General features: G+C 37.8%; 1 long non-coding RNA gene across 1 annotated transcript in view; it reads left to right on the top strand.

Annotated features, from left to right (window-relative positions):
- The window catches only part of LOC116216306, an 85,725-nt gene extending 77,380 nt beyond the window's left edge, over window positions 1-8,345 (top strand). Inside the window, exons 4-5 of the long non-coding RNA XR_004158819.1 lie at window positions 245-307; window positions 6,359-8,345. This is a non-coding gene — a long non-coding RNA (uncharacterized LOC116216306). The remainder of the gene's footprint in view (window positions 1-244; window positions 308-6,358) is intronic.
- The last annotated feature ends 844 nt before the right edge of the window (window positions 8,346-9,189 follow it).

Genomic DNA, 9,189 nt, shown 5'->3' with positions numbered 1-9,189 from the left:
TGTTTTGGAGAACAATATTTCAGTTAAATTACAGATTTACTTTCTAAATAAAAGAATTTCTTACAAGTGTAGCTAAGAAATTAGTTTATTTTATGTAGCAAAATGGAATTAATGAGCTTAAACTCATATTCAGTAAACAAGATTATTTTTTTTTTATATAAAGACATAGCTTTAAAAAATGGTAGCTTTAAGAATTATTCCTGATAATCAATTGCAAATCCTAATGAAAACTCTGCTCGTGCAGATATTTATGAAGACGGCATACAGGCTCTTGTTCATTGCTGGCAAAAATGCACAGCTAATGGTGGTGAGTATCCTAAAGAATAGTATTTTGTAGCTGAGAATGTGCTCTATCAAATAGCATTATTGTTATGTCCTTTTTCTTTTTTGTTCTTCTCCCATTCTCTTATGTTTTTGGGGTCTTTTTTGGAAACAATTTTTTATTTGAAAATCTCTTCAATTCTGTCAGTTAAAAAAGCATTACCTGGAGATTTAACCTTTTTGGATTACAGGAACTTTTTATCTAACTTTGTTAGACATGAAATTTTCCAGGCTATTTAGTTCCTACACTTGTTAGAGCAGCCCAAAATAGCTTTTCTGCTTCAATTTTTTATAAGGTAGTCAACAAATTTGTTCTCCCTTTTCCAGCATTCCTTTTTATCTGGAAAGTCTGCCTTTGACTTGACGATATTTAGTAATGTTAATAATTTAAACTTTCTGGATCTCTTTCAGCTACCCCAGATTTTGGGAAAACATTTAGACTATTAGAAATAAACTCCAGTTGACTCACCTCATCCAGCTTTAGAATCTGCACTCAAACAAACATTATACAGAAACATTACATTTTATTTACCCTATCTTCTAATACCATGAAGGCAGCAATAGGTATGGCTCTAAACAGCAGAAGAACAGCCAAGTTCAGTGTTAACAACTTTTTCCTTTTGAAAACTAAAGCCGTAAGCAACAGTAAAGAATTTACATTATACTTCCTACAGATAGCATTCTTATTTCACAAGCTGTTTGCGCCTGGCAAGATGCCCCGCTCACCAGGCCATGAAATTCACAGACACTCGTTTCTGCTACCACTGAGTAACTTGAATGTTGTATTTTGGCTGAGAAGAGTGACTTTTCAGCTGGACAACAGTCTGTAGCACTTAACATTTACAGGAATATGCTACATAACGAAGTTAAAAGAAGAAGAAGCTACTGAAACTTTGGCTCAGTACCCACAACATACAGTAACTTGCTTCATTTGCCATAACGCTGTAGAAGAACAAGAACACGCGAGGTAACTTGCCTGATAGTTCTGAGCTCTGAGTAGGAAACTAGCCAGGATGGAAATAGCTAATACAAAGGTATTACATCCTTGCCTTCTCACGCAGCAGTGTGTTTGCTTATCACCCACAGCAGAGGTACCACCTGGCATCCTAAACTGATACTCAGCGATCTTCACCAGTTCGTTATTCAAATACTTCCCAGCCTCTTTAGAAACCCCTTTGCAGACACATTTTCATCTTTGGCGTGAGATGCAGATCTTTTATTTGATGTAACCCTCAATACAACTTGCTGTAGCCTGCAGTACTGCTTATTCTCTTTCCCTTGTCCTGTGATTCGTGACATGTCTTAGTCACTTTCCAGTTTTGTCACAGACTTCCTTTGTGCCAAGTTAATTATTCTTTATAAATAAGTTACTGATTTTATGTTCTTTGCATGTGCAAAGCAGCCAGTTCTCAGCCCTTTCTCTCTATTTTCTATATTTGTGGGGCTGCTGCTGTTTTCTAGCTCCAGGAGGGCACCTCAATCTCAGAAATTCTACTTTTCATCAAAAAACAACGGGGCACCAATTCTTACTGTGATCCCTACCCTCTCCAGCCAGGACATGCCTCAACTATACTGGAAAGAACTCTATGTACATCTCCTTCCAGTCCTCCCTTGCCCTGGTGTGTTAGAGAATAGCTGGTGGTAAGACTGAACAATGGTTAGCAGTGGTGACACAATTACTGTGACGTTAGAGGCCATATTAAAATTACCGATCCATTGTATTCATCATGTTTCTTTAGCATCCAGTGAAAAGAGTGGTCTGTGTCCTTCTACTCAGGTCTCAATATGTTAATCCATTCTCATTTGTCTGTCATGTTTTCTTCAGTCTCTTCCTCAAAATACATTTTGTGACACTCCCTTCAAACCACAGAAGTAGTCAAGAAGAGTCAGAGAGGAGGAACTTGCCTCACCTCTGCAATCAAGCCCTGGAAAAAATCAGACAAATCACAGTGCTGAATGAACAGACTGTTATCTCCAAACCCTCAGTGCACCTGCTTGTGCCTTGTTGCTTGGGTACTTTTTTCATCTGTAGCATATGCAACCTAACTCAGGTTATTTGGTATGGGAGTCTCATGTAACGATGTGATTTCGTGTGATTCTCTTCAGACGCTGGCCAGCTGAGAGGGACTTATAAAGAAGTCTCTGTCCTTTTATGGAGGCCCGGCCATATCTCTTCTGGAAATCAGACTCCTCTAAGACTTCATCTTTTCCAGACTCTGTCACTCTGGCAAGCTCCTGGGCAGGTTGTGGAGAAGTTTTTAAATGCAATTAACACAAACGACTTCCAGGATTGTCCTGAATGTAAACAATACCACCAGCAGTTTCCAAAGCAAGGCCTCTGCCTTTTTCTGTAAGATCACTGTGAGAACTCCCTCAGAAATCTCATCCTCAATTTCTTTACTAGTTTTTTTTTCCAAATCTCTGCAAAACCGGAGAGTCTTGAGGAGAACAAGTCAAAAAGTAGGCTACATAATCACAAGAGATGAAAAGAAATTCTGGAAATGACCCTATTCACAAATCTGATACTGATCATCTGCAATAACACACGAAGTATTGAGAAGAAAACCAAGTGTTGGCTGAATGTTTAACAACAAAGAGAGCAAACTAATTAGTTTGAAAAGAGTAAAAACCAAGAAGAAAAAAAGGAAAAAAGAAAAAAAGGGAAGTAAAGCTAAAATAATCTCTATACAAAATTTTATTCCATAACAAGTCTCAAAGGAGCCTTTGGGTCTGTGGTTCCCATATTTCAGCCTGCCATGTGTTCCACGAAAAATTTAGATCTGAAGATCACGGAGTCCTTGATTGTTCTTTGCACACTGGCTTTTGTTCTTGCTTCCATGCTTTACCCAACACCTCAGCAGTACGATCATTCCCTTAGGACTTGGAAAACCTGTTGGTTTTTTTTTTCCCTCCCTTTGTCTAACAGAATTCTGGCTTAGAAATCTCTCTCCAAAAAATTTCTGGAGGGTACCTTGGGAAATCTTGGGATTATAGGGGCCTCCAAATATTTCCCTGGAAACTGTTTCATTTTGAGTGGAGTAATTAAATACTTGTTAAGCCATTGGCTTTCAGGTTAAGGAACTTGCCTGGAAGGGGACAGATGAATATTTCAGACTGTTCTGATTAACAGTTCACTATTTTAAGCTAAGCCAAGTAGGGAACAAATCCCTAGCATTCTCCTTCCAAGTAAAGCTTACTTTAAAGTCTCATTCACACACTGCTTTGCTTGGTCTTTCTCCTTTACACGACACTCCTAGCTCCAGAGTTATGAAGACAGTTCTAAAGAAAGCTGGAATTTCACGGTCAACATTTCCTGTTGCCTGGCATTCGTGGCTCTCCAGGCACTGTCATCCTTTGCAAAGGACATTCTGATGTGCCCAACATAACAAGTCTAGTGAATCTCTATAAATAAGTTTCTTCTGTGGATATCACCTCTAACTGATTAATTTTCTTATGGTTTACCAAATTTCTATTCAGATAAAAATGAAAAAACTCTGCCAATTTCAACAAGCTATGGCAAGCATTTTGCTGCTAGCAATATACATATATGGATTGGAGGCTGTGAGATTTCTTGTGCAGGACCTCATCTTATCTAAAGCACAAAAGTTAAAGTTCAGCTTTTCCTCCTTTCAAGGCATGTCAATCACAGTGTTTGAGGCAATTCAAACTCAGTATGTAGAAAATTCATTAACATTCTTTGTACATTCTTTCCTGAAGTTCCCCAATTACTGAAGAAGTGTCAAAGCTACCATCTTCTAGCACATTTTTTCCAAGGGCAAAGAATTCTGATGGATTTTTTCTAGCAATACTACAAATAGGCTTCTCCTTTTTTTATTATTTTCTTTTTTCACAAAGTCAGGGAACAAATTGAGAGAACAAGAAAAAACAATTAAAGATTGTTTTCAGACTTCTTTATTCCTACAGATCTGCAGGTTTTGAGATGGCGGATCCATCCTTCATCCTTATTTTTTTGTATGCTGTTATGTTGCAGTAGCTACCACTGCTATTATTAACACTTTCTTTTAGTGGTAGACGTTATAATACGTAAAATCATCCCATGCTGCATTCCCTAGCTATATTCCAAAAGATACATTGGCTTCAAGAAATGTGAACAACTCTCTTCCTTTATAAATTGTGATTATGGATAAAGCAAAGGGACCTATGTGTTTGCAAACTGTTAAAAGTTTGCCCGCCTGATCCTAAAATGTCCCTGCAGAGTTATTTTGAACTTCCCGGAAAAAGAGAGAGGATATGAGATTGAATTACATCTATGATGCCATGAAGCTGAGAAATAGAGAACTTTAACTGAGAATGAAAGTGATGACTCACAACAGATTCTGCCTAGTTGTCTGTGTTACTCTGTTTCGTATTTTTTAAAAAAAACACATTTAAATTTGCTAAGAAAGCTCATACTGTGAAAACCAAGAAGCCCAATTACTTTCTTATGTATCTTCGAAACAAAGAAACAAAGTTCCAAAAAAGCAGGTCTGAGGCCTGTATTCATAGACAAATCCTTCATTTTCTTCCTTATGAATCCTTCAGTGATTCTCCCAGCTCCTACTGCCTAATAGTGGGCAATCGGTGCTTTACAGAAATGAGGTCCTCGAATCGCCAGCAGCTAAAGGCTGATTGCCAGAGAAGGGGATGATCTTCATTTTACCTAGGAAGCAGGCAACAACTCTTAGCTGGAGTAACTGCTAGCATTTCAAAACCTTATCTGGTTTATTAATAACAGTGGGACTGATATGAGCCACAAATGCTGTGGAGGATTCACAACAAAAGGACATTTGTTCTTTCTAAATAGGAAAGTGTCACTACAGATTCAAAACGAGAAAAACATACCATACACACACACACACACACACGCACGCACACAAAAGAAAAATCCAAAAACCAAAACAAAACATACGGATATTTGGCCACATAACTTTGTCTCATACAATGTTAAAGTGAACACTGAATCTTGGAACAAACCCAGTCAGCTGAGGTCAAAGGTTTTCATGGCAATATGCTAGTAACCAATCTGTTCCTTTTTTTAAACACTGGTACATTTCTGTCTGCAAGCTGACCCATTCCTTAAGCGTATAGACACATCACTTAAGGATTTAATAGTCAGAGACACTGAGAAACTGTCCAGATCTCACTTTGACAGTTCAAGAGACAACTCCAAGAGGCTGAAATACTACTGGGATTTGAAATAGCACATACAAAGAGTCTCAATTTCTTCAGCTAGTTAAAGTGGTTTGTTTCTACAGTTTCATATGCATTAAAAATAAATGTATAGCAAGTAATATTTTAAAGTAACTTTCTGTTATACTGCTGGCATCATCTCCAAAACAGTCGTATGTCTTAATGACATTCCATTTACTTAACTGCTTTTCTCATTAAAAACACAGCCCTGGTGGTACTGATTGCTCAACATTCGACTAGATCACACAGAGCAGCCTGGTCTGAAGAGGCAGGCAAAAAACCCAGGGCAGATCAACAACCACAGGGAAGGGAAGTTCCCAGCTAAGAGTATCAGGTTGAGGAACAATGTGCACTGCCTGATGCACTTGATAGCTAGGAAGTTACTCATCACTGTTAGTGATTCTTGCTGAAAATACTAAAATAATTTCCAGTACTTCATCCAAGTATCTTTCAGCTGACGGTGGATCCAACACTATTAAAAAGGCTATGCACAGTTCTACACATAGAGTTTCTGCAAATGAAATTAAACGCAGAAGTTGATGAGGTATCTTCCATTTCATTTTGCTTAGCTGGAGAGTACATTAAAGCAGTGCCTTGAAAAGGATTGTTACAACACAGTCCAGAACTGCACTACACAGTTTAAGACCCCAAGTCCTTGTTTTTTCCTCTCTTTGTAAATCAGATACAACTGAGGCTTTATACTCTGAGGAGTATTTATTATTTCCTACCTTGGTAGGAAAAAATAATGCAAAGTTCTCTTATACTCCCAGGATGAAAGAAATTATTTTCCTTCAAGCTTTCTCATCACATCACTCTGCAGCTAAAATCTGTTTTTTTGCCTTTGCAGTGAAAATCAGTACCTCCAGATGGTGAAGAGCTGTTCGGGGTGTCCTTCCTCACCTATACAGAAGGATGGTGAGAATGCAATGGCCCTCTGATGCTCTCTGAAGGCCTGGTGAAAAGATTCCATCTGCACCAGCCTCTGAAGGAGAGCCCTTAAGGAACACAATGTAGACCCACCCAAAATCTTCCAGGAATATCTGCCAGGCAGAAATATTCCTCCAGGACACGCACGCAAGGTCTTTTTTGTGAAAGGTTCCAGTTGCTCTTACTTTTCACCTGTTTGCCCTGAGGTCTTGGGGGCTGGAGAAGAGAGCCATTAGCACCCAAGAGCCCTACAATTATGTCAAAATGGCACCCTGACTCTCTGTCTGTGCTGCATTTTGCAAGATGTGTATCCCAAAGATGGGAAATTCTGCAGAGTATTTCTAACCACAAAAGACAAACTGTATGTCCCGTCCCTTGTGTTCCTTCTTCAAGAGGCTCAGCTGTGTTGCACAAGACCAGATGTTACGTGCTGCAAAATCATGACTTCACGTACTCTCTGAAATCTGTGATGCTGATGTTAGAAAATTCAAGGAGCTAACGAGGAAATAGATGCTAGTGCTTAATGCCTTATTTTTGTACTTCTCTTTGCTCATGGATCACTCTTAGTGCAAAGATCAAAATTAAAGTATGTCTCAACAGATTCCTGTTTGGTCTCAGTGATCTGCAGATCAGGAAGACATGAATAATATGCTGCGATTGGACAAGTATAATGGAAACATTTCATTGACGTACCTGGTGATGCCTGAGAATCCCAGCTTTCAGACGAGGCCCTCAGCTCTTTATCTGAGCTCTAATGTTTTGTTGATGAATGATCACATTGCAGTTTTGAAAAGTGCACAGAGACAACCCCAGGTTTGTAACTAGCATTCACTTTGTTAACACATAATATAATATGGAGGGTTGTTGCTGACTGAAGCTTGGCTGTTAATGTTTTCCTGCATAGCCACTACACTTACAGGCACCTAATTTATCTGAAAACAGTTTTTAGGATTCTGAGAGAGATGTTAAATAAAACTAGATTACATTTTTCCATTCTGTTTCACATACAAATCTCTATAAATATAAACCAATTCTGTGTGTGTAGTTTGAAAGTAAGCCTTGCTAGTGAGTACTTTTAGAGGGTTTTTCACATCCTTACTTAGGGGCAGTATCATTTCTCCATTCAACATGAAGAACATACTGGAAGAGACTGGAAAATCTGCAAAAATTACAGCTGTACCTCAATAAGTAACTCAACTCACAGGTACAACTCTGCTGCAGCACTTTCCCGAACACATATCTCTAGTGCAAAAGTCATTTTGGCACAAGAACTTTTTCCATGCTAGCACGTCCTCATTGGTTATCAACAGAATCAAATGTTATTTATTCAAGCAGTAGTTAACAAGCAGGGGTTTAATTACCCTAGAGCCTGTAGGCTGTTCCCTACAAAATGCAATCTCACGTTAGGACTTAATTATTTTTTGAAGAATAAAAAGATCTTGACAAGAAGATAAGTATGAGCTCAGGGAACCAGAGGTCCTGGTCCAAGTCATTTTCCTCTGCTGATTATGGATTTGGTGAAAATCAAATTTAATTTTGGTGAATTAAAATTTCTGACAGAGCCAGACTCTTTGAATGCTAAGTCAAATAAAGAGCTCCATGTGCTGAGTTAATAATTTTCTGGAAAAATTAATACCAATTAATGAGACCACCAAATGCCTGTGCAAACCTTCAGTAATATACAGAAAGGGATATGAGATACGAGCATTTTGAGAACAAGATGTATTTTCCATTTACTCACCACTTATCCAAGGGACCACTTTTCTTTGTCCTCTTGTCTAGTCAGATTGTTTTTTCTCCCGAAAAAAAAAAGTAAATAATGTAAATCGTATATATACACGTATATATGTGTAATGTACAAAATGGTCATTAACTACACATCTAACTTGAGCAAAAATTTGGTGGTCAGTTGACTTAATTTTTTTTTTTTGAAGTTGTCCACAATGCTTTATAGAAGTAAAAATGAAAACCAAACCAAAACTAACAACCATGAAGATAAACATTCATGACTGACACACAACATCACACAAAAGCTTGACTTTTCAGATGAGAATATATTAGGCTTGGGAGTTTCATTGCTCAATAAATACGTGTTTCCAAAAATTGCAAGAGAGAGAGCTGGCAGAAGATAATGCCAAATGCACATGCAGTCTGTCTCAGACTGTTTTTTGGTAGCCACATCAAGTTTCGGAATTAAAAAATAAATAAATAAATAAAGAAGAGAAACAAGCAATATGTTACTGGATATCATTTCTGATCTGTGTAGAAATGTGCAAAAAATACCTAAGAAGTTATTTACAAGTGTTGTGAACTTTTTAATGCTATGACTCGCTATGCAAGAAATTTTCAAAGTAACAAAATTCTTAAAGAGATCAAAAAAAGAACAAAGAGATTCTGTAGAAACAATGGAGCAAATATATCTCAAGGATAACCCCACTGAGATCAGTGGAATTTCACTAGGGATATACTTGGCCCAGTGACTCCAGAAATGATGTTAATAAGGAGCCTTAACACTACTGCTAGAGAAATCTCTATTTAAACCATGCTGTGGCAGTTCATGTGAAAAAGTAAATGGGGCCTTCACACGAACTGCACAGCATGTGAGTGTGAATCAACAGGCTATAATAAATTGGTTTGGTTTCCTTCTCCCAGACTTAAGTAAATGTATTATATTGTTGCATTTGAGATGTTATAATGAAGGTTATGTCATTATTCCATTATGTACAAAAAAGCCTGATTGTGTCCAAAAAA

Source organism: Meleagris gallopavo, chromosome 2, assembly GCF_000146605.3.
Source record: "Meleagris gallopavo isolate NT-WF06-2002-E0010 breed Aviagen turkey brand Nicholas breeding stock chromosome 2, Turkey_5.1, whole genome shotgun sequence".
In the NCBI taxonomy this organism is placed as follows: Eukaryota; Metazoa; Chordata; class Aves; order Galliformes; family Phasianidae; genus Meleagris; species Meleagris gallopavo.
Note: the sequence above shows the minus strand (reverse complement) of the source record. Positions and strands in the feature narration are given on the sequence as shown.